The sequence below is a fragment of the Myotis yumanensis genome, unplaced genomic scaffold (genome assembly GCF_028538775.1).
Source record: "Myotis yumanensis isolate MYYU_CA2020_CCGP unplaced genomic scaffold, mMyoYum1.0.hap1 SCAF_15, whole genome shotgun sequence".
Classification (NCBI taxonomy): domain Eukaryota; kingdom Metazoa; phylum Chordata; class Mammalia; order Chiroptera; family Vespertilionidae; genus Myotis; species Myotis yumanensis.
This window is the reverse complement of record NW_027223766.1, coordinates 9,555,486-9,581,287: the sequence shown is the minus strand read 5'-3', so window position 1 is coordinate 9,581,287 and position 25,802 is coordinate 9,555,486. Positions and strand designations below refer to the sequence as shown.

Below are 25,802 nucleotides of genomic sequence, written 5' to 3'. Positions count from 1 at the left end.
TCCAGAAGGAGCAGAAATTGCTGTGGTTTGACCCCTCACACTGCCAGTCCTTGCCTAACCCAACAATTTGGGAGTGTGAAAGGCCAAGCTGATGACCCAATCCTTCCTTGGGGAGATACCCATGCTCTCCTTCTGCCCACCAAGTCCCATATTGGCCAAAACACTTGACTCTCATCAGCTCCTGGCCAGCCCATTGCCCTGGGGGTCACTGAGTGTGTCTGAATCCCATTGTTGGTTGTAAGTTCCTGAAGTAAGGGCTTGAATCTTACTTACAGCATCAGTTGACAAGTATCCTCAGCAGGTAGTAACTGAAAGGAGAGGGGTTTCTTTGTCTCTGTGCTGAAAGCTGTCTGGGTAAGGAGACAGTGCGGGTGTGTGACGTCATTGACATCCCAGGTTCCTTTGGTTTGTCTGCTTTCCCATCCTCAGTCCCATGGCTCCCTTCCTCAAGGTCGACTTATCGTTGTAAAATGGCCATGGCAGTCCCAGTCCTTATGTCCACATTTCAGGTCGCAAGAAAGAGGAGGGAGAAAGGCATATAAGGTGCCCCAGCTGAGTCTACTCATCTCGTTTACGAGTTGTCCTGGAAGCACCAGACAACAAAGCATGTTTATTTATGCCACACCAACCAGAATACAGCCAATGGTTTCATTTCTCTACAAGGGTGCCTGGGAAATAGAGGTTTTCAGCTAGTCCCATCGCTTCCCCTTCAAAATTAGAATTGTGTTATTAAGGGGAAAAGTGAGGGTAGGTAATGGCAGGCAACCCAGAGTCTCTGCCTCACCCGTCTCTCTTAAAGTACTGATCACACAGTAGGTATGTGTATGTTTCATTCATCCATTAATTATTTCAAAAAAATTCACTGAGTACCTACTCAGGGCAGGCATATGTCTATACATTGGGAAGAGAAACAATACACACTAAACAAACACAATAATAAGATAATATTAACTAATTATACATGCCAAGAAACAAAGTAAAACAGGGAGGGCAAAGACGGGGTGAGAGACAATGTTAGATTGGGCGGTCAAGGGTAGCCTCTTGGAGGAGACATCATTGAAGCAGAAATCTGAATGAAGCAAGGTAGTCAGCCATGCAGGGTTCTAGGGGAAGAATTCTCCTGGAAGAAGCGCTGGTGTGGGAGTGAGTTTGACATATTCCAGAACAGACAGGCAGAATGGACAAGTAGTTAGAAGTCACGCCTTATTTGATCTTGTAGACCATGACAGGAACTTTGAAATCTGCCCACACCCCCAAGAGTGAGGGAAGCTACTGAAGACTGAGCAACAAATTGATACATTAAATTCAAATTCTCTCCCATATCTTCTTCCAACCACCCAATTAGACATATGTTAGACCCTCTCATTCTATCCACCATATAGTTTTTTCTCTCTGTAGTGCAGAGTGGGTAACATTTTTAGATTTGTTTTCACTAATTTTCCCTTCAGATGTATCCATATATTGTTTCAGACATCTGTTGGGTTTCTGATTTTAATTACTACACTTTTTCATTTCTAGAAGTTCTATTTATTTATTTTTTCAAACATGCCTGGTTGGTTTTTTATTCTCTTAGTACACACTCAGTCCTCCCTTGTGTTTCATTATCTACATGATTGCTTTATTCATTGTACCTATTAATTGCAACATCTGCAGTCTTTGTGGGGCTGATGCCATAGTTTGTTGATTCTGCCGACTCTCTCTTATGAGGGTTTGTTTATTTGTGTGCTTATGATTCCTGATTGTGAACTTATGCTCCTTGGACCAATATCTGTGGCAATTTTTTGAGGCTGGGGCCTATTTGTGGTGTGTTTCTGCTGGGTACACAGGTCTACTTGGGTTAATGTGGACCATCTAGGATATATGACTAATGGCCCCAAACACTGTGAACTTGGGCTTGTGCTCAGGAATTCTCAAGGGAATCATGTTTCTTTTGTTTCTGTTTCACCCAGAGCCAAAGCTAGACCAGTAAATTTCATTCTGTGGAGTGAATTTTTACTTCTTATTCATCCCCTGAGGTTGTCATTTTGGGAGGTTTGACTTTTCATGGGAATTTCCAGTCTGACTTCCCACCTTGCTAGGGCCGCAGATCTTGTCTCCTGCTTCCTGCCCATGTCCTTTCCCCGTCAACGCACAAAATCCATTCAGCCCTTGTTTCTTTGCATTGGGATGCCCTGACCCTGGGCACATGTCATCTCCACTGTTGCTCACCCTTATGGAGTCAAGCTTTTTAAAACATTGTTCCTACCTTTCAGAGATTTCTGTTTTGCTAGCTTAGCCATTCACCAACGAATATGTTTTTTAAAAGACTTTATTATTTTCATTGTGCTAAGCTGGGCAAGTTTCTGCTGTATTTTAGGAAATCACATGACCACATTTACACTTTAGAAGGACAGAATGGCTCTTCAATGAAGAGGGCATTGTAAGGGGAAGGATCTCACACTGGGAGACCATGTAGGACACGATTGTCATGGTCAGGCATAAGATATGGTGGCTTGGACTAGGGATATGGTGGTGCAGTGAAAACAGGTTGGATTTGAATTGTACATATTTTGAAGTTGCTGATGACAAGACTTGCTGATGCTTTGGTTAGGGGGATGTGAGAAAACGAGATAAGTTGAAGGTGATTCTAAAGGTTTTGGCCCGAGTATCTGAGTTCGGAGTACATCTCAGCGAATGAGGTGGCTGTGGATGCAGGTGGTTGGGGCCCTTTATCTAGGATCTGATCATTCCTGGGTAAGCTGAACAATGAGCCTCTAGACCAGCTGTGGGCAAACTACTGCCCGCGGGCCGGATCCGGCCCGTTTGAAATGAATAAAACTAAAAAAAAAAGACCGTACCTTCTATGTAATGATGTTTACTTTGAATTTATATTAGTTCACACAAACACTCCATTCATGCTTTTGTTCTGGCCCTCCGGTCCAGTTTAAGAACCCATTGTGGCCCCCAAGTCAAAAAGTTTGCCCACCCCTGCTCTAGACCCACAGAGAGGGGAATCAAATCCTGAAGTGTGGGGAGGCTGCTGAAGCCTGAAAATCATTCTCCCTCTTCAGTTAGGTTGCCCCCCTTCGTCCAGGCTTAAATATAACCACAAAGAGAAATCCTGGGCAGGGTGAGGAGCGAGTGCCCTATCACTTAAGTATGTGTGCCGACTGAATCCGTGGTGCCCAGGCCATTGGATTATGCTAACTTGCAAGTTAAACCAAGCTCCATGGATGAGTGAATAATAAACACAATGTGGTCTAAGCATACAATGAGATATTATTCAGCCTTAAAAAGGAAGGAAACTCTACACCATGCTACCACATGAAGGAACCTTGAATTATGCTAAGTGAAATAAGCCAGACACAAAAGGACAAATACTGTATGATTCCACTTAGAGCAGGTACCTGGAACAGACAAAGTCATGTGACAGAAGGTAGAACAGAGGTTGCCAGGGGTTTGGGGAAGGGGAGAATGTGGAATTAGTGTTAAATGGGTTCAGAGTTTCAGTGTGGGATGAAGAAAAAGTTCTGGAGATGGATGGCAGTGATGGTTGCAAAGCAATGTGAATGTACTTAATACCACCAAACTGTGCACGTCAAAATGGTAAAACAATTAAAACAAGCAAACCAATATCATACAGTTGTCAACTATGAATTTTGTCCATTGAAGGCATTAGAAACCAAACTAGAATTTGTTATAACCATCATGTCATCCAAAGAAAGGATATTTTTAAACCTCAAGAAAGCAAGAGAGAATGTGTTCTCAAGGCACATGATAATTCTTTGAATGGGCTGTATTGGTTTTATTAAAAAGCTAGATAATAAAACATATTGCCTTAATTAATTTAATACTAGAGGCCCAATGCACGAAATTCATGCAAGAATAGGCCTTCCTTCCCCTGGCTGCTGGCACCAGCTTCCCTCTGGCACCCAGGACCCGGGCTTCCCTTGTAGCCCTGGCTTCGTCCAGAAGGATGGAAGGACATCCAGAAGGACGTCCAGTCTAATTAGCATATTACACTTTTATTATTATAGATTCCTTAGTGGACTATGTGGTCAGTGTCCCCAAATGGCTAGATGACCCCTTGTTGGAGAGAGTCAAGAGGACTCAGGGAACATACTGGAGCATTGCATTTAAGCCTCTTCAAACATATTTGCTCACGGGAATGGATGAATGGTTGGCAGGTGGGCTACAACTAGGGTGATCACAACTAGGGTGACCACTTGGGACTGTGCCATTGTAATCACAACTGCTCTGGTTTGGACACTAAAGGGTACAGTTACCTGGCTACTGCTTGCTGTGCAGGAGAAGCACCTGGGCGGGGGCTGCTGTGCCAGGAGGATCTGCTCAGTGACTTTCTGTGTTTGTAAAGGGCTGTCCTAGGCCTTGGCAAGCAGCAGGGTCTTGATAAATGGCAGTTATTTTTATCCAGGCCATCTAGAAAAAGCGCTGGCTTTCGAGTCTTCAGATATTGGATTGCATCCCTGTTTACTAGGGCTTTGACCTTTGGCAAGTTACTTAAATTCTCTGAGCCTCAGTTTCTTATCTGTAAAGCAGAGTCAATGAAACCTTTCTTACATGCTCTCTGGAAGCAGAAATGAAATGTAACAGTATTGACTAATGTTTGTAAAGTCTTAACTTGGAGCCAGGCACACAGTAGGTGCTCAAAAATAACCTTCCTTCCTTCCTTCCTTCCTTCCTTCCTTCCTTCCTTCCTTCCTTCCTTCCTTCCCTCTTTCTTTCCTTCCTTCCTTCCTTCCTTCCCTCTTTCCTGCTTTCTTGCCTGCTGGCCTGCCTTTCTGCCTTCTGTAAATACACATTTAGCCTCCCGATTCCAATCCCTTAGATGCCTCCCCAGGCCCACCTGGAGGAACCTAAATTGTCCAGGAGAGCTGCAACTCTGTTGAGGGTCTACGTAGCTTTCCTGTGCAGAATAGCTTGCTTGAGCAGTCTTGGTCCGCTTGGGCTGCTATAAGAAAATGCCACAGATTGGGTAGCTTATAAACAATAGAAATTTATTTCCCACAGTTCTGGATGTTGGGAAATCCAAGATCATGGTGCTGGCAGATTTGATGAGATGGCTGGCTATTAAGTACTCTCCTCCTGGTTCATGGAGAGCACCTTCTCACTGTGTCCTCACATGGCAGGAAGGGCCAGGGATCCATTTATAAAGGCACTAATCTCATTCACGAGAGCTCCACCCTCATGACCTAATCATCTCCCAAGGGCCCGCATCCTAGTGCCATTATCTCTGGGAGTTAGGACCTCAACATACAAATTTTGAAGGAACACAAACATTCAGACCATAGCAAGGAAATTCTGCACTCAAGCTGTAGGTGTCCCTACGAAGAAGTTAAGTGTGAGGGTGGGAAGAAAAGAAATGGTTATCCAGACACAGAAAACACAAACTTCTATTTCCAATGGGCTTTAGAGTGTCTCTGAGTTCAAACACTTGCTCACACTTGAAATATCCCAAGAAGTTTTTCAACTGGCATTCTCGAGGAGAATAGATGCTCTCCTCGCCCCTCATGACTTCTAAATACAACCATTCAATTTGGCACCCCTTTGAGCACAGGAACATTGGGCCTCTTCTTGAAGCCTAGCATAAGTTGGGGAGGATCTTCGGCTCTTAGCTACTCTAAACTACTCTTTGAGCCTCTGCAAATGCATTTTGGTTGGTTCATGAAGAGGCTGCAAGTTCATGGGTTGAGAAGAGATGTTGACTTAGGGATTGGTTGAAAGCAGAAAATGACTCTTGCCGAGAAGATACTCTTGAACTGGCATTTGAAAGGAAGGCAGGAGGGGGCTGGTGAAGAGGGTGGGAATGGAGCGCTGTTGGAATCCCCCTACATCCATCCGCTCACTCACCCTGGCCGGTCTTGGCGTTCTGCCTGGTACCTAGTGGTGCTTCACAAATGCTGGCTGAGCAGAGCTCACCTTCAAGGCCTGGCTCACAGTTCACCTCTTCTGATCCTCCCGGGATTGCCCAGACAGGACCTATCCCTCCTCCCTCTGGGCCCCGTAACCAGTACACATTGCGGCATCTGTCAGATGGTGTTGTAATTATTTGTGGGCTCCAGATGGAGAAGTCCTCGAGGACAGAGGCCTTGTCATTGTACCTCTTGCCCCAGCGCCTGACTATGAAAGGGACTCAGCACACACGCAGCTCGCCTGGCACTGCTGGTGATCAGGAGGGTCCTGAGGAATTGGGGGCTGGCTGAGTACCAGGGGCCACTGAATACTACACTCCGGGGCTATGATCTGCTTGGCAATAACTCTATTCCACATTTCCCAGAGATTGTTCTTGTAACACATGGGCAGCATGCCCAAGCCAGGCTATGACTAGTTCCTAAAACAAGTCAAAGCGTTCCTTTTGGGACACGTCCATCAGCGGGACAGAGGAACAGGCGGCTCTGACAACTGGGGCTCTCACGGTTCTGGCTGTGGGACTGTTTCTCACCCGGTTCCTCCCGGCCATCGCAGAAGCCCTGTTGTACTTGGCTGGGCTTCTGGCCGATGAGGAGATGAGCTTTGCCTTCCCAGATCTTGGGGTGGAGGAGAGCTCCATCCACACCCCCACCCACAGCTGCCTGCGCACGGCTGTGATGGAAACTGCTCCTCATCCAACAGATCTCAGTGCAGATTGGAAAGTGCTCGTCGGAGGAGGGAGTTGTGTCATTGTTGGTGCGTGGAAGGCAGCCAGGCTGTGAATGAGACCACAGTCTTCCCGTCAGCCTTGCTTTCCACTCCGATGGAGGGCAAGGCCGCTCTCCAATGCCAGCTGCAGAGCCTGGGCACTCTCTGCCTTGGATGGACCGAGGTTCATCAGATGAGGGTAATGAGGGTAGACCGTAGGCTGGCCAGACAATAGGAGGTGTGACTGCTTGCGAAGAACTCACAGTCTGAGGCAGTTCTATCTTCAGGATGGTGCCTTTCGACCCTTAAGTCCCACCCCACACACCCGGGGTGTGAGCATGATTTCTGGCACATGCGCTTGTAAATTAGTCTCGGCCTGAGTCATCCCAGCAGCCTCCGCCCTGCCCGCGAGCCGCAGGGAGCCTGGGGTCTGAACCTCGGGAGTCCTTTCTGCTGAATCCCTTGACTAGGGGGCCCATAAGGGTGCCCCTGTGATGTGCATGTCTAAAAGGGAGTGCGCGGGTGATTTAAATCTCACACCGAAAATGGAAGCGCTCATTTAACGGAGAAGCAGAATAGGGGAGTGTGCCAAGAGCATAGAATTGGGGGGCGGGGGTGGGGGAGGCAGTTCCACGGACACCACTCGGTTCTGTGAACGTGGGCTAATCATGTCATTTTTGTTTTGTTTTTAAAATTCATGTAACAAAGATTGAGAGGAGCATCGTGGCAGCGAAGGGGACACCTCAGTCAGAAACCATCTAAATCGGGCGCCCTCGGGAAGGAAACATGCCGGACACCGGGGAAGACAGCCATGGACGGTCAGGTGGGGAGCGCCTCTGACTCTGAGAAAGAAGATAAAAAAGATCCGAGTGGTTCCGAGGAGGATGTTATTGAACCAGTAATTGATAGGCCTGGGAAGAAGGGGACTTCTGCAGAAATAGTTGAAGATATGGGAGTAGAGTCCAGAACGCGCTGGAACACTCTTTTTGCAAAGAGAAAATGACCAGCAATGCATACCAAGGCTTCTCTCAAAACCAATAACCAGAAAATTGAACATATTGGGAAAACCCAACAAGATCAAAGGCAGACGCTTAACCGAGAATATTCTCAGCAGTTTCTGACTTTGTGTCAGCAGTGCGAGCTAGCTGTGCAGAAAGCCGACGAACAAGAAGAAAACTAGCTAACTGGTTTCGATGGCAACAGAAGCTTTTTCAACAATCGAGCTGCTCAGAGCTAAAAGCTGAAAACAAATAGTTATATGAGCAGTTCACAGAGTATGGGGAACTTGGAGAAGAGTCATGATACTCTACCTACTGGTGCACAAAATGAACTTTAAAAAGAAATGGCTATGTTGCAAAAACAAATTATGATAGACACCCAGGAGCAGGGGGTGGCAAGTGTTTGAAAGTCTCGTCAATCCATGTTATTCTGATGACTCTTTGAAGAATTTGAACCTAAGTAATACGATACGATTATAACATTAGCTAAGAGGCCTGTAAGCCTTAGAGTGGTTTAAAAATTTTGGTTAAAATATTACACCATGCTAATCATTAGCTTGAGTGCAAGCCTCCTCTTCCTGTTAACCTTCAAATAAAATCTAAACAGTTCCGTGAGTAGCCGAAATTCCTGAATTGTATGCACCTACTTTATAGAGCAGAATGGGTAGTGGTGAACAGCAGGAGTGCTGGAGTCAGGCCACCTGAGTTCAAGTCCTGGTTCTTCCTTTTACCCCCTTATTGGGATAAATACCTAATTGCTCTATGCCTGAGATTCCTCTTCTGCAAAGAGGGGATAATAATAATAATAATAATGGTAATAATAATAATTCTGTTTAGAGTTGCTGTGAGGATCCAATGAGTTTAAACATATGCGAGCATCTAGATTCTAGATTCTAAATTCTAGATTCTAGATTCTAGAACAATGCCCGGGACATGATTCCCAATCAATGGATATTATCTGTAGTTGCTAAAGTGTTTCTTTGAAAATTCAAATGAGATAATGTTTGCAAAAGCCTAGTATAGGCCTTGCCCACAGTAAGTGAAAGCTGTTATTGGTGGGAAGGTGAGCCCTTTAGTTCATTTCCTTGACTTACGATGCTCACACTTGGGGAGGTTGAGAGCAAGCAATCCCAATTCCCTCTAATTGTTCTGCAGACAACGAGGGTCTCATCTCATTTGTTGGAGTTTGCTAGTCACTGTGCTGCCGGTTCCTAGTGGCAGGGAGACTGTGCCTCTCAAACAGAAACAGACTTGGCCTGCGTCCCCTCCCTGCACACACTTAATTCCTGCTCCTGTGGGAAGTCCACTGCAGCGGAGTCCTCCCCCACAGGAGGCAGACCTCTTTCTCCCCCTCTGCCCCAGCCTCTCCTCTGACTAGGGAGGTTAATTCCAGACACACCTGGAATTCCATCCCTTCTTCGACCATTACTGCTTTGTCATTACTGTATCTCAGTGTCCCCATCTGTAAATGGGAATAACAGTACTTACATCGTGGGTTTATTGGAAGAATTAAATAAGGCCATATATATGAGATAGAGCCTGGCACTTAGCAAGTGGGCAACAGAGGTTAGTGGATTCTAGTTGTTATTGTCATGTATAACCCGAGGCCCAGCTAAAAGGTTCCCTCCTCCAGGAAGCCTTCCTGAGCTTCTCCAAATGGACGTTCACATCTTCTTTCCCTGAACTTCCTTCTCACCTTTTCTCTAGTTTTTTGATATCATGTTTCTCTTCTAGTTAAATTAGAATAATTGAGAAATGAGTCTTCTCCTTCACGGTAAGCTTTAGAGATGAGGTTTTGTGCTGGATCAGCCCTCATGCATCACAGGTTCACCCCAGGTCTGGGCACAGGACAGGCACTTAAGCAGTGTTCAGGGCAAGTATCTATACAATCATTTGCAACAATCATATGTTAATATGTACATTAATGGAGCACCTACTATGGGCTAGGCTGAGTTCTAGGGGCTAAAATGAACCCATTCCTTCCTCATCTTCCACAGTAACAACTCCTCCTTCGCCCCACACAACCCTTTAGGCTGCCCCTTTGTGATTCCTTTCTCTCAGGCGCTCAGAAATTCCTTCATGTCTTTCAGTGTGTCCTCACTTGTGGTAAACTCTTGGGCGTGGGGGCAGGCTGTGCCTCTCTTGGGGGTGGGGGCAGGAGAACGAGTACAACTCTTTCTTAGAGTTGTGCAGCTCTGGGCCCTCAGCCCTCTGACCTCACTTTCCTGCTCTGCACAACGCGTCTCTCCACGCTTCCCTCTCAGTGTCTTTGGGATTAAACAGGATCATATGTGTCAAAGTGCCTGGCCGACAGGAGGCCCTTCCCAAACATAATTACTGTTTTCTGCTGTGTCTGGGAACAGCTCTGCGGCCCTGAAATGTGCAGCAAATGTCGCAGGTGTCCTACAGGAGGCGCCCTGCTGGAAACTCGACCTGGGCTTCTGTTCTCCTCTTTAGTGAGGAAGTTGCCAGTTACACCAGGGGACAGGCGCCAAGGCCAGTCTCCCTGAGAAGAGCAGGTGAGGAGCCAGAAGCCCTCACGCTCTTGGGAGAAGGTTATTTTATAATTTTCTTTTTAAATCAGAGAGTAAGAGAGAGGGGGAGAGAGAGAGAGAGAGAGAATCATCAATGGTGAGAGAATCACTGCTTGGCTGCCTCCTGCACGCCCCCCACTGGGGATCGAGCCCACAACCCCGGCATGTGCCCTTGATTGGAATTGAACCCGGGATGTTGCAGTCTGTAGGTCGATGATGCTCTATCCACTGAGCCAAAACAGCCAGGGCGAGAGAAGGGTATTTTAAAAAAATGATTCTCTTTCTGGATGTTTGAAAGAGAGAAGGTGCTCCCCACAGTACTCATGGGGCAGGAGAGAAAGGATTTGTGAGGTTGGAAAGGAGAATCTGCTGTCTCTCAAACCCTGGGAAATACTGAGCATGAGGAAATGAGTGAGGAAAATTGTACTTTAAGAACTCGACAGGGGGACCTGGGTGTGGGTCAGGGACTTGGTTTTGGCATTTGTATGTATCCGAGCAGTTGTGTAGTCATGAGTTTGTGGGGTTTTTTTTTTAATTTTTAAAAAAATTTTGCTACAAAAGCTTTATTGTTTTCCATTTGGTCCAATGCATGGGAGAGGGCCCCAGGGTGGTTAAAAGAATGGCTAGGGGGTTTCAGGGAGAGGCTCCGGCAAATGTCAGACACCAGGGGATGCAGAGGGGCCCTCAGAGGCCTCTGGGCTCCACGGGCTCCTAGTCGTGCTGGAGGGTGAGCCTGTGGAAGAGCTCCTCGCCCAGCCCAGCCTGGGCCGCAGCCTGCGGAGGGAAGGCAGGTGTCGCCCATCTTCTTGGTGAGCTCCACCTGCTCGCCCGGAAGTGGCTCTGCAGGAAGTGACCGAGCGGAGGAGCTGCGGACAGAACCGGGCCTGCGCTCCAGGGCCAGGTTCTCCAGGACCAGGGCGCCTTCCATGGCGCCTTCCATGGCGCCCTGAGTGTTGCCCACTCGCCTTGGGGAGGCCTCAGCCCGATCTGGAGAGAACGGCCCCACGCTGGATCCTCTTTGAGAGCCACGGCTGCCCTGATGCTGCTGCTCCGCCAGCTCCCGGAAGAAGCGGCCGCACCCTCCATGGCCACCTCATCCTGGAGGAAAAGAGAGGAAGAGAGAGGTAGGTGAGGCAGGTGAGGCCGCAGACGCGGGGGGCAGGCGGCAGACGGCAGTCTCCCCTGCGGTGGGATGATTCTGAGCAATCTGGGAGCTCATGGTTGTTCGGCAATAAGGAGTTAAGGCAAAAAAAACATAATGGCGTTGGCTGGTCCGGAGGCTGAGGAGGCGGAGGGGTTCCGAGGCGGCGACTGGAGGAGCCTCTGGCGGGTGGCGGAGGCTGAGGAAGGGGCATCCCTGGGTCTGTTCCGTCCAAAAGACAGAGCCGGACTGCCGAGGGCACTGCTGCCATGAGTTTTTTAAATTTTAAATTTTTATTGAATGTATTGGGGTGACATTGGTAAAAAAATATATATAAGTGGGGCCTTGACTTATGAGTGTCCCGACTAACGAGTTTTTCAAGATAGGAGCCGTCTCGGCCTCTCGGCCGATTTTTTGCTTTGAGTTGAGTTGCGAGCTAAAATTCGGGTTACGAGCCAGCTTCAGATACCCCACCGCTAGTTGGCGCAGTGAACGTCACAGTGATTTGACATACGAGTAATTTGAGTTACGAGATCCGTCATGGAACGAATTAAACTAGTAAGTCAAGGCCCCACTGTATACAGGTTTCAGGTGTACCATTCTATGACACATCATCTGTATATTGTATTGTGTGTTCCCGTCCCAAGTCAAGTCTCCTTCCATCACCATTTGGCCCTCTTTATCCTCCCCCACCTCCTTTCCCTCTGGTAATCGCCATACTGTTGTCTGTGTCTATGAGTGTGGGTTTTTCTTTCTTATTCTCTCACCTTTTTCACCAACCCCCGCTCCCCAACCCGCAGCTGTCAGTCTGTGGACATGAGCTCCAGCAGTGGCACCGTGAGGTGGTGAGAAGTGGCAGACAGGGTCCAGGGCAGCTCTGTACTGAACAGACTGGCTCCCCTGCGCCTGGTGTGCTGAGAACCCATTTTGTCTTTACTTGGCCTGTCCCCAGGGCTTTGGGACAATTTGCTGGGAAGGGAGGAAACCTCCAGAGAGAGGCTGGACTTTCTGCTGACCACGTAGCTGTGTGCTGAGGAGATTCACTGGGGAAAAAATAAGTGGAATGTGACCATATCTGTGCTCTGAGTTGAGGGAGCAGCTCATCCCAGTTGTACTAATTACCGCAGAGGGCGTTGTGCAACGCTGGGAGAGATTTGGTCTTAATTAACTTGGGTTGTGAGGATCACAGGATGGATAGTTCTGGTGAGGGCAGGCGATAGTCTGCTTCCTGGGCTTGGAGGTGACGGAAAAGGTACGATTGGGACCCGTCAGAGGCTGTTTCGCCTGGGTCACAGGGTCTGTCACAGGCAGCAGTGGGAGAAGATGTGACAACCGGTTACTTCTGGGCCCTGGAAGGCTCCGGGGCCTCTCTAGGGGTCTGGTAGTTCCTGGCACACTGGGAGGAGCCAGTCTGCCTGGCGGTGACTTTGAGGGGCCACGTCTCCCCAGGGCTGACACAGCCTCCAAGATGGCGTGCACCTTGGCCCTCCAATTCCTTATCCTCAGTCCGTTCTCAAAAAAACAGCCAACGCGGCAGCTCCCAGTGGCCAGGATTGCGACACCGAATGTGTTTGTTCCCTGTGTTTGTGAAATACCTCAGAGGCACCGTTCCAGTCCCACCTGACTAGTTTTCTGATTGCCACACAGCCCTGGCTCTATCTGCCAATACTCTGCCGGGGCTGACTGGTCAGAGATCTGGAGATGTTTGTGGATTTAGAATGTCAGAGACCTGTTTTTTGTCTGCCTGAGTAAGGAGATTCTTACCTTCCCGAAGCTTCTGAATATCACCTGTCAAACTTGGAGGCAACTCTGGTGTCCTGGAGCGAGTAGTGTAACCTTGGCCAGTGACTTGACCTCTCCGAGCTCTCATTCCTTCAACTGCATAGCAAAGATAACAATTCCTGTCTTGCAAGATTGGGACCCACAGGTACACCACCAGTTAGGAGGCCAGGGGACCAGCTCACTCACTAGGCTTCCTGCCCCAAAGGTTACTCAAAGCAAAGTTGACCTCACATTTCTGAGTCATTAAAATTCAATCTTGCACTCAATTCTTACAAATGAATTACCATCAGTATTTGAGAACAGGAAAAAGAGGCCTGGCTAATATATAACATAATGGGGTCTCAGAAGCCCCTGAAAATTGGCTCAAGAATATGGTCTGTAGCTCTTACTCAGCCAAAAGAAGGGGCTGCAAGAGGCATGTGACCTTATGCATCATGTCCTTCATTGACCTCCTTCTACCAAGGGGGGAAAACCTGGAGTTGGGAGAGGAAGAGCTAACAGTTATTGGGCTTCTATTAAGTGCCAAGTACTGTGGACTAAGAGAGTAGTTTTACATATATTTTCTCATCTCCTCAACCCTCAGAAGTAGGCATCATTTTCCTCAAATACCAATCATTCATTTTATAAATATTTATTGAGTGATTATTATGTGCTAGGCATTGCTCTAGGACAGTGGTTTTCAACCTTTTCCACCTCGTGGCACACATAAACTAATTATTAAAATTCTGCAAAAAATATATATTATTTGCCAATCTGACAGAAAAAAAGATATAATTTTAACTCATTCACACCGGATAGCTATTGTTGTATTGGCTGTTGTCATTTTTTTGTTGGACAGTCTAAGGGAAAAGAGGTCAGTGCCCCTGACTAAATAGTCAGGTATTGCATGTTTTAAAGATTCTTGCAGCACACTGGTTGAAAATTGCTGCTCAAGGAACTAGAACATAGGAGATAACTGAGACCCAGCATGGTGACATGACTTGCTCAAGGTCACACAGCTGGTACATGGCTGATCGAGATAAGATCACACCTTTTCTGAGGCTGATTTTAGAGTTGTTTTCTTTCCGGGATGTTGCACAGACACAGAAACACAAATGTGCACATTCCTGTACATACACATAAATGCATCCACACACACACATACCCGCGTGCCCACTCACATATCATGAAATGCACAGATTCTCACACATGTACTCATGCTCACACACACACACACACACTCACACAGCATTCAAGCACACAAACACATACGTATATACTTGCACATGGATTAGCACACAACATTCCATTCATTGGAAAGAATTTTTTCAAACTGCTGGAATCTCTGAATATCTCAGCTCAGAAATATTACAGATACAATCTCAAAGATTTCATTCTTTTTGTTTTCTTTTCTCCCTCTCTCCTTCCCTACTCTCTTCCTTTTTCTCCTCTCCTTCTACATTCTGTGAGTAGACTTCTCTTCCTGCTTTTTCCAGCCATGAAGTTTTAGGGAATTATTAGGGTCACTGGGTGCAGGTGGGGAGACTCAACGAGAAAGCAAAACCTCTCTCTAAGGTACCAAGGGCTGAACCTATTTGCCAAATTCTGCCTTGATCAGGCTTTCGTCCATGCAGCTGTGCTTTTGCAGCAGCTTTTCCATATGAAGGGCCTGTTCTGCCTCAGGCTTCAGACTTTGCTAAGATCTCTCAAACAAGGAGCCGCTGGCGCCAGCATGCCCCAAAGCTATCAATTCCCTTCCCACCCAGTCCTCTGCCTCTCTGCTATCAGGGGGGCATGCTGAAGACCGTGAAGACCGTGCAGCTGGGTGTCCCCAGCCCCAGTTCCCACCTCTCCTTCTCTTTCCTGCAGGTGCCAAGTGCCTGCGAAGGCTTCTTCCAAGTGTTTCATCACGCCTTGGGGTGGGGGTGCTTCGGCTTTTGTTTCAACACTGCTTCCACCTGGCATCTCATTTGCCAGCTAATAGGTGAAGTAACTCCTCCCGGTGACTGGCATTCAAGGAGGGGAGCTGTGTTCTAGGCTATAAGATGTCGGTGAGGGCGTCATCTCAAGCCTGACTCGTCCTTTAGTGATGCCCGGGAAGTAGGCTGGGGTACTGAGTTTAGCTCGGCTCATCCCTGTAGGAAATTCAAACTCCTCAGAATATTTCATCATCCAGGAGCTCAAGGTGGGGTGGTAGAATTGGAGAAACTTTGGCAACTCCCATGTCCCAATCCCTGAAAAGTGCCAAGAGAGTCACCTTACCCAACTCAACTATTTTTCTGTGGTAACAGGGATCTCTCTTTAGATATGAAAAACACCTTTGCCTTGAAAAGATCTTGGAAGCGTGCTTAGGGATTCATCGGGAACTTTGAAGTCCAGGTTCAAGCATTAACTCTCTCCATTACCATTGGGCTGTGTTGCCGAATGGGGCTGAGTTTGTTGGAGGCAGGCTGTTGAGTTCAAGCACTCACAGATGACCCATCAATAACAGCTGTCCTAGGGGGTGGCAGTGTGCAGACAGCCCAGGAGTGCTTTTAGCAGCATGTGCTTTTTCTGGGGCAAACTTGCTGTGACACACACACACACACACACACATGCACACACCACAGGAGAAGATTAAATGGGAAGGTGGAAATAGGAGATCCAGTAGGGATGCTGAAAGAGGACACCACCCAGGGAGGAAGGGAACTGAGCACCTAGGTGCCTCACGGGCATGGAGCCAGACTCTGGGATTGTTCAGTGATAAAGAAATGGAATTCCGAAGGTGGGGTTCTCTTGGGCACTTAGCCGATAGTCTTACATGGTGATTACTAATGATCAGGTCTTCTCTTGTAACTGGGCTGAAAACAGGCACTCAGGGCCCAGGGCTTAAGCACAATTTCCCTCTCTTGTATCATCTCTCAGACCCTTTAGGGCAGTGGTTCTCAACCTTGGTTGCACATTAGAATCACCTGGGAATCTTTTTAAAATCCTGATTTCTGCCCTAACCGGTTTGGCTCAGTGGATAGAGCGTCGGCCTGCAGACTCAAGGGTCCCAGGTTCGATTCCGGTCAAGGGCATGTATCTTGGTTGCGGGCACATCCCCAGTAGGTGGTGTGCAGGAGGCAGCTGACCGATGTTTCTCTCTCATCGATGTTTCTAACTCTCTATCCCTCTCCCTTCCTCTCTGTAAAAAAATCAATAAAATATATTAAAAAATAAAAATAAAATACTGATTTCTGGGCCTCATTCCGGAGGAATGTTTCTTTGTTGTGAGGTGGGCCCACAACATTAGTAACAAAGAAACAGAATTTCCGGAGGATGAGGCCCAGAAATCAGGATTTTAAAAAGATTCTCAGGTGATTCTAATGTGCAGCCAAAGTTGAGAACCACTGCTTTAGGGGTAGAGAGTGCTCAATCAGTGCAGGAAAGGGCCACATTTATATGATGCTGTCATGTTCAAAACCCTATACAGTGACTCAATCCCTTTTGGTGGCTGAGCTCACTTTCAGGCATGTGACCCCTCACCTCCCTTATCTGTTCAGACAACACAGCCATGGTGGCCATTGAGAGGAGTGTCCCCTTCCATTAGAGCGAGGCCTTCCTGGGGCAAGAGGGACTAAGGGGCTTGGGAGTGAAGAGAGGAGGCTGGTCTGGGCAGAGAGAACAGCACAAAGTTGAAGGACAGCTCAAGGCTTGCACACTCATTCATTTGTTCATTTTCTCTTGTGTTGACTCATTCATTCACCCAATAAAGACTCACGAATCCTGCTCTGTGCCAGGCACTGTCCCAGCCATGGGGAGCAGGGCTGTGGAAAGGTCCAGTTTATAAAGCTGTGCAGAAGCCAGATAATGAACAAATATCATAAAAGCACCAGCTGGAGATGAAGGGAGTGTCATGACTGTGGAACAGGCAGGAGGCAGGGGAAGGGTTAGTGAGGCCTGGACCCTAAAGGACCAGGGGTCAGTTTGGAAATGGAACAGGGAGGATAGGAGGAGTGACAAGAAGTGTTTTAAGCATGAAGTTCTGGGGACACAAAGAGCCTGGCTTTTGTAAGATCCTTGAAGAAGTCTTGTGCGGTGGAGTGTAGGAAATCCATGGCGGGGGCGAAGTGGGGCAGAGGGAGGGGTGAGTGAACACGATGTGGGTGGTTGAAGCCAGGAACAGACTACACAGAACCTTCTGGTAAGGATTTTGGACTTCATCTACAGCAGTCTAAGCAAGAGATACTATTGCCTCGGATTAAGGCTCAGGTAGCGTGGAGTAAACCTTGGCCGCTTGGTGGATTATTTAGACGGGAATGGTCCTACTCACCAGAGATATTCCTTATGGTTGTTTCTAGCTCTGCCCCTTGTGATGCGCTCTGTGCTCACCCCAGGTGCTTGTGGAGGAGGCCAAGGCTCTCCTGGGAACCCTCCGTGAGGCCCTCTACTCCCCAGTTGTGCCTTCTTCCTCCCATAGCCCCCCTTCAAGTGGCCCTTATCCTGCCCAAAGCCCCAGTTATCCCAAGGAGCCTGCTGCTCCCCTTCCCTCTGCCTAAATCCCCCACTTCCGCCCTCAATCAAACCCCTTATATTGGCATCAAGAGCCAGGGCCCCTGAGCCTGCTTGTCATCTTACTGGCTGGGCAGCCTGGGCATCTTCAGTCCCGAGCTCATGGCTGGGTCTGTAAACGCTGCTGTCCATCATTATAGTCATGCATATGAGGCCCTTCACCATCCACCCCTCACTCCTCACCAGCCTCACTTTTACCTCTCCTCCCAACTCGCCATCTCCCCAGCCACATTGGACCCCTCCCCATGCCCTGAGCACTTTGCTCATGCTGTTCCCTCTGCCTGTAATGCCCTTCCCTCCCCGAGCACCCTGAGGCCTAGCTCAGGTCTGTTCATCCTGGGACCCTTCCCCATGGTAGGTTCTTCCTTCTACCTCCCCAGCACTTGGGGGCATTGCTTTATTATAATACTCATTGGTGAGTATTCCTGCAGTTGTTGGGGTTAGTGTCCCTTCACAGGTGTGTTTCCTCCTGTAGGTGGGAAGTGTGTCATTCACCTCCCCATTCTGAGTATGCGGCACAAGGTCCAGAACATGGTGCCCTGCTCAGAGCTAGTTGGGTGAATGAATGAAACAGCTTCTGTGCTTTTCTGCTTGAAGGCAAAGACTGTGCCTAACTAATCTTCGTTTCCTCAGTACCTGGCACCCAGCAGGAGTTCACTCAATTCTCGCCCTTGATTGAGGCACAGATAAGGCAGGTGTAGGCAGGGACATGAAGCAAGGAAAAGCATGAAGGGCCAAGGAGATGGGAAATTTGGACAATGAGACCAGGGACCAAGAGATGATGGCAGACCTCTGTGGGAAGGACCCAGGGCTGGAGTGCTGGGGTGTTAGGGTGGCGGATAGTTCACGTTCTCTTCTCTGGGCTGGATCCTTGCCTGGTCATGTGGGAGGAAGGAGACCCCTCCCCTATCCCTCCCACCCCCTGCCTGAAGGGGAGTATTAACACATTAGAATGACTTGAGGAATATTTCATGGGCTTAGCTGTTAATAATAAAAATGAAATTATATTTAAAAACACAACCCTGTGTGGGTTGCAGGACTGGTTAGCGATTCCTCATGCAGTTGGATGAGTGCCCCTTTAATTGAAGCAGGTAATGACCATGGTAATAACACCCTGGATCTGTTTATGGTCTCTTTCTTCTGAGGAGCTCAAAGCACTTTCTCTTCCTATCTCATCTCTCTCCCCAACTTCCCAGGGAAGTGGGTCTTATTATGCCCATTTCTCGGGTGTCTGTGTGCTATGACTCACTCTTCGGCTCTGGCGCTGGCCTCCTGGTCCCCCACCCCCACCCCCTGGCCTGGGTGGGGCCCATGCGCTTCTCTCCTCCCTGAGCTCTGGACCTGGAGCACCCCATTTCCTGGGTGACTGAAAAGCCGGGCTCACTGTGGAGGGTGCTCTGCAGGATCACGGGGAGCTGAGGCATCATGGGAAGTGGAGGAATGGGGGCAGGTGAGTAGGGGAAGGGGAAGGAGAAAGGCCTGCAGAGAATGTGGGGGGTGCAGAGAAGGTAAATGCTAGACTCTCAGCATCCTGAGGGCAGGGACTGCATCCTGTTTATCTTTCTATCCCCTGGACCAACCACAGTGCATGGCCTGCTGTATGACAGATGGAAGTACATGGCATCATTCAAGACCCAGCGCTTCCCAGAAGCTTTCCTTGGTTCCTCGCCGTGTCCCCACCACGCTACCACTGGACTCTCAAAGCCCTTGGAATCTCTGTTTGTCCTTCCCAGGCAGCTTTGTGTTAGAGTTAACTGTTCATGTGTTGGCCACCCTCATTCTGGTATCGGCTCCTAGACCAGGACTCAGCCCATCGCCTTAGGGTCTGTTAACACAAGGCTCTCACACAGAAGGGTGTGCCTATAGGTGTACAGGCAAGGCTGGGAGTTGAAATCAGAAAGACCCAGATTCCAACCCTGGTACTGCCTCTTATCAGCTGCATAATTCGGGAAGCCCCTTGACCTCTCAGAGTTTCCCCTTCCTCATCACAAAGTGGAGCTGAGAAAGCCCACACTGTTGGGTTGTAGCAAGGTTAACCACAGTGACACTGCTTGGCACCTAGTAGGTCTAGCTCAGTATTTGTTGCCTGTGATTAATTTTAGATTTGGTGATTCCCAGCCCTGGCTCCACATCAGAACCGCCCTTCTGAGGAATAGACAAGCCTGGAACACCCCCGCCCCCAATTCTCTTCTAATGTCGAGGGTCTTAATTGTTGTCAAATGAAACATATGATTGAATAGAAAATGGTACAAAAGTCCTTGAGTTCTCTGGTTTCTAGGGTTCAATTCAGAAGGAGCAGTAAAACCTCATGGGTAAAATAATCAATATTCCCTTCTTGATGGAACCCAGGTAATAGAGATTGCCTTTGGCCTTGACCAGTCCTGGTGATGGTGGGAAAGAGGGATGTCTTTGACCATTGGGTGCCCCTACATTTTTTCATGGCCGAGGAAGCAGATGAGGGCAGTAGTAGGGCAGGTTGTGATTCTTTACTGGATGCTGACCAATGAGGAGGCCCAGCTGGGTGGCAGCTGGAGGGTCACCCTTCCATGGTGTGGGACTGGGCACTGAGCAGGGCCCCAGAGCCCGTTCCTGGACAAGTTGGACAAGATCTGCTTCCTTTGCAGGAACTTGGGAGGGTGGGCTGAATGATTTTTCAACCCATGTTTCTAGACCAGCTGTGGGCAAACTATGGCCCGCGGGCTGGATCCAGCCCGTTTGAAATGAATAAAACTAAAAAAAAAAAAAAAAAAAAAGACCGTACCCTTTTATGTAATGATGTTTACTTTGAATTTTGCTGGGGTCCAGCCCCAGCGGGTCCAGGGGTCCCCAAAGGTGTGGACGGAGTCGGCGAATAAGGAATGGCAAAGTTCTGGTTAGGATCCAGCCAAGTTCTGGTCAGAATTTCCAGCGAAGTTCTGGTTAGGATCTCCAGCCAGGTTCTGTATAGGATCTCCAGCCAAGTCCTGTCTCTAGGTTCTGTCTCTAGGTTCTTCAGCCAGGTTCTCTCGCTAGGTTCTGTTTCTAGGTTCTGTCCAGGATCTTTTGCCATGTTCTCTCACTAGGTTCTGACTCTAGGTTCTCTGTCTCTGGGTTCTGTGTCCTGTTGTCTTGTTACATCTGTATTTATACCAGTTGATTCCAACCCTATCAATCTCTATTTCAAAGGTTAGGGTGTTTCTTATCTCCATTCCAGGGAGTAAAGATTATGTAGCTTAAGTGTGATTGTTTGTAGTTAAAGTGATTAACTACCCACCTGGCACTTAGTTAAGGGGTTTTATTCCCTCCCTATCTTCAGGGAAAAATCCCTACCTGGGGAAACAACCTTTCTTGGAGAGGTGACCTTGGTTAAAACACATAGCGCCAAGAAGGTGAGCAAACATATTAAGAACAGTATGCCATATATGCCAGGTCCCTTGAAACAGCAAGGATGGACCGGCTCCTGGCAGAATTTATATTAGTTCACACAAACACTCCATCCATGCTTTTGTTCCGGCCCTCCGGTCCAGTTTAAGAACCCATTGTGGCCCTTGAGTCAAAAAGTTTGCCCACCCCTGTTCTAGACTCCAAGTCCAGTGCTCTTTCTATGACATTGTGAGGGTCATGGATCTCTCCCCTGGGAGCTCAGCCATTGATTTGTGGCAGTTGGGTAACAGGATGCTCAGGGAGCACAGAGAAGAAAAGAGCCCCAGAGAAAGCTTGTGGAGGACGTGACATGTGAGCCAGGCTTCTTAGAAGGAGACGATGGAGAAAGCAGTTGTCTCTACTTCTTCATCTCCCACTCATTTCTGCAACTCTCTACTCATTGCAGTCTGGCTTCTTCGACAACATGGACCTGCTCTCACTGAGGTCATTGGCGACTGTCTTGTGGCAAATCCAATAAGTGCGTCATAGCCTTCCTTTTACTAGTAACTAATGTGGGATCACATTTGACCTTGAGCTCATTTCTCCCCTGACTTCAGCTTCTCCCCAAGCATCCCCCCACTGTCCCTCTCTTCTGATCTCATTTTTCTCTCGTGACCTCATCTTTCCTGTTGTCTATATATCTACCTTCCTTCCATTCATCCATCCATCCTCCTAACCATCTGTTTATTCTAACTGTCTATCATCTATCTATCTATCTATCTATCTATCTATCTATCATCTTCATCATCTTTGAAATTAAGAAGAGTTTAATGAAGGCACAGTTTATGACAGTATGGAAGGATTAAGGGAATCCAACAATGCCATTACCAGTCCTAGGCTTGAAGGCCAAGAGGTTATTGAAACCCAGAGTATAGCTCTAAAAGGGACTTCCTGTTAGCAGCTTCAACAGAGGGACACAGGCAACCAGGGGCATAAATACTCCCGACTCTCCCTCGCATGCACTTCAGAAGGTCAGCTCCATGCCTGTGATACTCTGATGTTGCTCAGCTGTTCTGTCTGAGCTCCCTGATCCCGTCCTCCACACTCCCACCCGAGGACTCTTCTCTGCTCCAATTCCTGGTGCACCCAACTAGCTACCTTGGACTGAGACTTCTCTCCTGACCACCTGAACACCCACCTATGTACTTACTGGACATCTCTGGCTGTCCTCAAACGCAGTGTGTCTGCAGTGGGACTCATGGCCTTCCTCCAAACTGTTGATCTTATGCAGTTCCTGGGTGTGTGAATGGCTTTCCTGACCCTTCCCCTCCTTTCCTCTCCACTTCCCCACCAAGTCCTGTCAAATCCAAACCCAGACATTTGACAGAGCGGTCCCTTCTTCATCCCCACTCCCGCTCCCTTGCTTCGGTCCTTCCCATCTCTCCCTGGATTGTGAAAATTGCTTCCTAATGAACCCCCTGGTTTCCATCTCACGTCTTTGTTGTAGGACCTGCTAGGCACCCCTGAAGGTCCATTCTCTTTCCCTTCTTAGTTCAAGAATCACAAATTTTCAGTTAGGTGCTTAGCCAGTGATCTAAGTGACAACACTTGTCAGCCTCTCATGTAGCTAATGACCACACGCCTAAGCGCTGGCCAAGATGTTTCCTTAAAACGGAGAGAGCGCACTCTTTTTCTGCTGCTCTATTCTGCCACCTGGAACATGAATATGATGGCTGAAGCTCTAAGTCACCTTGGTCCATTAGAGAATGGCCTTCCATAGCTCGAAGAATTCCTTTCACAAAATGAAGCCATAAATCACTATTTCTGTATTTCTTCAGTGCAACAGTGAAATAAGGCTAACTTGATTAAGCCACTATTATGTTTTTAATTTGCAATGGAACATAATTCTCACCAGTGCACCTTGGACCCAGGGGATTGCTGCAGATGTTTTTGTGCCCACACACCTCCCTCGCATCACCTGATTTCAGCACAGCTGTGAGGACAGTTTCATGCATGTTGTGAACATCCTATTTTAAACATGCAGGGCTTGTTCAACACCACAGAAGGCCATCAGCTCCTGCTCAGGCACAATCTGGAGGAGTGATGGGAAGGAGGAGAATTATTGCCTCCTGAAGAATACTCTCAGGCGATGGGGACTGAATGTTGGAGACAATATGAAATTCATTCATAGTGACTCAGAGGGTCCCCAGCAAGCCTGAGGCCCAGCTGCCCACAGAGGTAACCAGCTCAGCAACACACTCCTAACCGTCTTCCCTCAAATCCCTAACTCGCTCTCCTCACTCTGCCCCTGCTGCTTCCCGGGGGTCACCTCTTAAGTAAAGCACCTCCATCTATGTTCTTGCCTCAGGCTCTGCTGCTGAGGGAACCCACAGGGTTCTCCCCAAAATGTGGCTCTATTTATGCCCTTCCCCTCCCCGAAGTCCATCTCTAGCCTGTTAACTCCTGGGTGCTGATACACTTTCTTGGCCTGGCCCACACGGCCCCGCCAGCTCTGGTCACCTGCTCCCTCACAGCCCTGTCCCTCGCCTCGTGGCCCCCTGAATGCCCTTTGCTCCAGTCATGACCCGTCATCAGCAGTTTCACGCCCTGGTGCCTTCTCACAGACTGGAACAGCCCTCACCTGCCCCCATTGCAAAGGCTCAGGTGTTTTTCACCATTCTCCTCACATGCCCCGTCTTCTGGGAAGCCCTCCCTGACCTCCCCAAGTTCAGCTGGAGCTGCCCTTGTCCAGGGTCTCATTCTTATTTCACCCAGAACTCAAATTATCTAATTAGCTTTCTCTCCTCTTGACTCTATGCTTCTTTCTAGAACAGAGACTGCATACACCCTATGCCGGGCCAACTACTGAGCAGGGTCAGAGTTGAAACGGTGTTTGTTGAATGGCAGTGTGAGTGGGGCCAGGGCCAGGGTGAAAGCCCAGAGATGGGCATGTGCATGGTGTATTCTTAGACCGATAAGTGGCCCACACCCTGAGACCCCTCACTAGCTTCCCATTTCTGCAAGATTTGGTCTCCTGCCCTTTCAGCCTCAGCTCCCACCACCTGTCCTCCTGCTCTGAGCTTTAACCACACGGCCGTTAGCCTAACACCCATTTGCTCTTACGCAGCCCTGACTGCTCAGCCTTTACCTGAATTACTCCCTCCTCCCACTTTCAGCCCACTGGTGATGACCCCTGTCCTTCAAGGCTGTATCTAGTACACCTGCATCCCTAAGCTGTTTCCTGCCAGAATCTGTGCCTTGTACACTGTGGGTTCTTAGGAAAGCTTGCCGTCTTTGGGTTGGTTGTGTTGGGTGAGGTGGGAGGTATGTACATATGTATGTATGTTTTTTTTTTTTTTTAATGGGTATGGAGTTTCATTTTTATTTTATTTATTTATTTATTTATTTATTTATTTATTTATTTTTTATTGCTTAAAGCATTACAAAGGGTATTACATATGTGTCCTTTTTTTTCCCCGCCCTTGACAATACCCCGGCTTCCCCTACCCATATGTATGTTTTTAACAAAAAATTTACATAAGGCTTAATGTATTCTAGGTACTCTTCTTCATGCTGTACACACATCAACTAATTTAATATACCTAACGATTCTATAAGGAGGGTCTTGCTTTTGTCCCCATTTTATAGATTATAAAACTGACACACAGAGAGGCTAAGTAACTTTTTCTGAAGTTACACAACTAGAAAGTGCTAGGAAAATGATTTGAGCTTGCTCAATTTGGCCCAAGATCCATGCTCCTAACTGAGAGCCAAGGCAGAGGACCCCGACTGTCACGCTGCGGAGGGTGGCTTTTCTTTTGCAGGCATGGGGGCCTTGCCCGCATGGCTGCGATGGTTCTGGTCACTCAAGAAGAGCTTTGAGTTCTGACAGTGTGGATGCAATGAGGGTGGCTCTGGAGAGGACTGGACTGTAAAGGGCTATGGGACAAGGGGTCAGGGGGCTAATCCACAGGCCCCACGGTTCTCAGCTTCTGGTAGGCCTTTGACCAACCAAAGCAGAGTATGTGCAGTGGCAAGGAAATCCTTTTTTACTGACACTCTGGACTGAAAAGAGAAAGTCAGCTGCTTGGTATTTCAGTCAACGTCTCCTTCTGGGAGCTCCAAGGCTGACCATAGTGGCCAGGGAAGCTTGTAGGAACCCGGAGGTGGCCGGGAACAGCTCTAGCGGCTGGGCTTTGGGGGAAGGCATGGGTATCAGTCCTGCCATCATAGAGCAGGGAGAGGGAGGAGACTTCCGGGCAGGCCTCCCTTCTGCTCTGCCTTGGGGGTGAGGGGGTGCTCAGAATAGCAAAGATGGTATTGGCTAATGGATATGTGGTCATAGGAAGAACCCTGGACTAGTAACCAGGAACTCTGACTTAATTTGCTGGTTGATTTTAGTGGTGAGCCATTTCGCACCTGTGGGCCTCAGTTCCCCATTTGTGAAATGCAGAGGCTGGGCTGGATGCTCCTGATCTTTAATGATTCTAGCTACATGTAGATTACCTTGGGGAGCAAAAGGAAGGAGGGAAATTGGAGTGTGTTATGGCCTGAATTGTGTCCTAACCCCCAGTACCTTAGAATGTCACTGTATTTGAAGATACAGTCTTAATTACCTTTGAAGAGGTAATTAAGGTTAAATGAGGTCCTTGGGGTGGGCCCTAATCCAAATGACTGGTATTCTGGTAAGAAGAGGAGATTAGGACCCAGCCACACACACAGAGGGACAACCATATGACACTACAAGCTAAGGAGACAGGCCTCAGAGGAAATCTACTTGCTGACACCTTGATCTTGGACTTCCAGCCTTCAGAATTGTGAGAGCTGTTGGAGCCACTCAGTCTGTAGTGCTGTGCTATGGTACAGGATGGCACC

At 48.2% G+C, this 25,802-nt stretch overlaps 1 pseudogene; it reads left to right on the top strand.

Annotated features, from left to right (window-relative positions):
* Positions 1-7,428: 7,428 nt before the first annotated feature.
* Positions 7,429-8,122, top strand: LOC138993218 (synaptonemal complex protein 3 pseudogene; annotated as a pseudogene).
* The last annotated feature ends 17,680 nt before the right edge of the window (positions 8,123-25,802 follow it).